The sequence below is a fragment of the Drosophila grimshawi genome, unplaced genomic scaffold (genome assembly GCF_018153295.1).
Source record: "Drosophila grimshawi isolate 15287-2541.00 unplaced genomic scaffold, ASM1815329v1 contig_1369, whole genome shotgun sequence".
Taxonomy (NCBI): domain Eukaryota; kingdom Metazoa; phylum Arthropoda; class Insecta; order Diptera; family Drosophilidae; genus Drosophila; species Drosophila grimshawi.
The window spans coordinates 4,101,567-4,105,584 of NW_025062891.1; positions in this window are offsets into that span (position 1 = coordinate 4,101,567).

Here is a 4,018-nt window from a genome sequence, read left to right on the forward strand (position 1 = left end):
ACTGAAACTGAAAGCGGAATAGCAGAAAAACAGAACTGAACGCGTCGGCGACTGCTGCTGCTTTAAGCGCTTACGCTTTGGCCCAATGGCTGCCAGCCGAACTTGAACCGAACGCTAACAGCAGCAGCGGCACACGACGATTCGTGTGCCGACAGCCGAAGCGCAACGCCCGAAAGACTGCAGCTGTTTAGCAGCACACGCATTGAATGACGATGGGTTGGTTGGTATTGGGGGTGTGGTGGGCTTTGCCTGGCTTTTGCTCACTTGCATTGCCAAATGCAAAGAAGGCGACAAAAGGCATGGAACGCACTTCCGCCAACATTGCACAGTGGTGCAAAATAGATGCTTGTATAAGCTGGTAACATTTTTTTTAGTGGCTCTATTATATAATCCAAGTCGCTGATCGGAGTTGTAGAAATTAAAAATAAGCTTTCAATGCTAACCATGAGCTATAATTAATTTAATAAAGTTTGACTTTGAATATAAATTTTTTATTGAAAAAATTGATTACATAGTAATGTGAATTAGTGAACTTTGGAAAATGTCTGTCTTAATATTTCAAATGTAATACTGCATTCATCCTCTAATAGATAATATACTTATAGAAGTGCAACCATTTACGCTTGTAATTCTAAACAGTTTAAAAATGATTACATTATAAGATTGTTTCGTTTCCAAAACTTTACCAAGCTTCTCAATTAAGAAGCTTAAGTTCAAATTGATCTTTTGTAAGTGGCGAAGGGATTGCATTACGGCATTATATAATGTAATTACCAGATTACAGACTGCAATTATGCAGATAATCCTATTCGGGTTGCCAACAAAGGGTAAAACGGCGAAACTCGTCAACTTCTATAGTTACTTTTATATTTACAAAAGTTTAATAAGCTTTTGAATTTAAAAGATGGTAAGAGATGATAAAATACTGTTTAAAGTTGAACAAGTTGCAGTCCATTGCTACACTTAGACTACTGTGGCATCTATTTGCAGCCGGAGGCATAACTAATCAAGTTTACTTTGGCATTTCGCTAGGTCAAGCATGAAAATTGAAGAGCAACAAAGTTAAAGATGGAATCTGCCAACGGTTTTTTCTTGCGTACTTTAATTGGGTGCCACTGTGCCGGGCTGTCATTCATTTCACTGGCTCAAATTAGTTGGCAGTTTGGCCGTTTGTCATTTTTGCAGCATAACTGCTGAGCTGTGTGTATTAGTGTGTGTTGGTGTGTGTTGGTGTTGCCATAAAACTGCAATGCAAGTGGCTGCTTGCGCCTGCTGCTGCCAAGTTAGTTGCACCAAATCATTGCCGACTTTTGTGCGCACACATTTAAAGCAAAGTCAACCAACGACAGTTGAGTGGCAGCTGCTGCTTCTGCTGCTTCTATTACTGCGGCCTCCCGAGGCCGCTGCAGCAGCCAGAGACAGAGACAAAGACGGCGACAACAACCTGTCACAGCGACAGCGACAACACAACATCGAAAAAACAACACAGCTGAAAAGTATACACAATGTGACATTAGCTCGTCGTCAGGTCAACAGAGGCGAAGTCCAACACACGCACAACACCAGCACACCAACACACCAAAACACCCACACATATATACACATACACAGTGCCACTCCATAGATGTGTCTGTTAGTCCCCATCTGCAGTTGCCGGCTTCTTCTCATACTGCTGTTTATAGCCTCTAAACAAAAGACAAACTTGTTCAGCTCGCGATTTTTTGTTGTTTTCGTTTTTTGCTTGCATACCCTGCAGCTGTGGCTAACAGCCATATAGAGACATCTATAAAATCCCTATAAAAAATATTTATATATATATTCGTAATTCTCATAAACTGTAAAATTAATGCCTATAAGCAGCGAACAATAATGTTTTGGAATAACTTCGCTCCAAAGCCTCAATGCCCCATAAAAAATATATATTCGCATAATATGTACACAGTTCAATAATATTTTGGTATATCTCTAATCGATACGAGTGCTCAACACTTGAGAAAAGAAGCTTTATTAGAGGCAAGTTGTTGATTAAAGGTTATGAGCACAAATGCTATAATTTTCTTATCCTATATCTACATATATACATATAGATATATATATATATATATATAAGATATATATTAAAAAATTGATGCAGCTTATTCTTGATAAAGCATATATTTATTTGAGCGAAGTACAGGGTATCTTAATGTAAAAATATCCGACTCTTTTCATATACTTTATACTTTTTTTTACTGCTCGGGGACTCGCTGCCAATGTCATTGGGGTGCTCATTGTATGTGTGTGCCTGTGTGTGTGTGTGTGTGTGTGTGTGCGTGTGTGTAGGCTGTGTGTGTTGTACATATGTCGTTTTGCAAATTAATTTATAAACACAATTGACATTGAGCTAAAATGTAAATATGCCGTTGAGAGTGGCTGTGCCTTGCATTAAAATTTCAAGTGCCTCTTCCACCAGTCGCAGTCACATCTGCATGCCTAACAATTGTCTTCTGTATGTGTGTGTGTTGTGTGTATGTGTGTGTGTGTGTGTGTGCGTGACCCCATAACTGTAACTGCTTTCGTAGCAATGGCTGCTTCTGTATGCATAGATGTGTGCATAGATGTATGTATGTATGCATGTCTCCGTTTATGTTTGTCTTTTGCCATGCTTTAGCACTTATTTGGCCAACAGCGGCAGCACAACACACAAGCTGATGTTGCACTTAAGGAAATAAGCTATGCCCCACACCCTTCCCCCTCTCTCTCTATCACCCTCTCTCTGTCATTAGCAGGTTAAGCACTACTTGGTTCAGCTAACATCGGTAGACAGTTGAAATGTCAAATCGTTGCAAGTTGCAGAAACACGTTGCGTATGCGTAACTACAAATGTCATAACTGTTGTTGACTAATTTTGCAACTTCTACGTCCTCCTCCTTCTCCCCCCTCCTCCCAGCGCCACACACACACACATTTGGCCAGTTGCATGCAGCATGAGTTGCAATTAGTGAACTGCTAGAAAATTGGATGGCAAACCTGAAGAGTTAAGCAAACAGCCTGCTCCACCTATTGTCATTACCAACCTGAACCTGAAACTGTATATGCTTGCATATGGCGCTTCTTTCCGTCTCTGTCACACTTTTTTTGTTTGCTTCTCACTTGCTCCGCTTCATTATGTTGATTAATTAAAAATACTGCTTGATATACACCAATTAAATTAATTGTGGCCCTTATAAAGAATTTTTGTTTTTTTATTCCACACAGCAATTGCTAACAAACCAAAGTCAGTTTAAAGTGTATTTTGGTTATTTGCAAAACTATTCAATTTCAAAGAAAACTTGTTATGGTAAGTGGACGAGAAAGTGTGCATGCTATTAACATGTAGTCAAAGGAGCAGAAATATATAAAGTATTTAACAATTTCAAATACACTTTGCAAGTTTCGTAGAGATATTTAATTAATTTTTGGAATTTACCCACCAGCACATTGAGAGACCAAGTTTAACAGACAATTTAAAAGCATAGTTCACATACTATTACTGTGCAATTTGCAAGTAGTTTATATGTGTGTGTATCTGTGTCTTGAATTAAGTTTAGCTGCCCGCAAAAGTATGCAGCAGACCATAAAATAAATCAATTTGATAATCCCAGAGCGCATTATGTTCTATGTTGTAGTCTTGTCTGAAATTGGTTGCTGCCCCCAAAAGAAACGGACTGCTAGCAAAACATAATCGTAAAATTTGACTGTAATCCCCGCTAAGAAATTTCAAAGTGTGCGCGGAGGGGGGTGGGGGGGGGGGGATGTAGAGTGGGCGCAACTTTTGCTTACTTGCTAAACGGTTATTAACTTTCGTATGTGTCGCCACATGCGAAAAACTTTGCCCACACTGCGGAAAACCACTGCAACAACAGCAACAGCAACAGCAAAAGCAAAAGCAGCAACAATGACAGGCAACTTTATTACTAAATACAGTCATATAAATTCGTATGTTTACACCACGGAACGTGACGCAAAACTCCGGCGCTTGTGGTCTTCTCTGTGGATG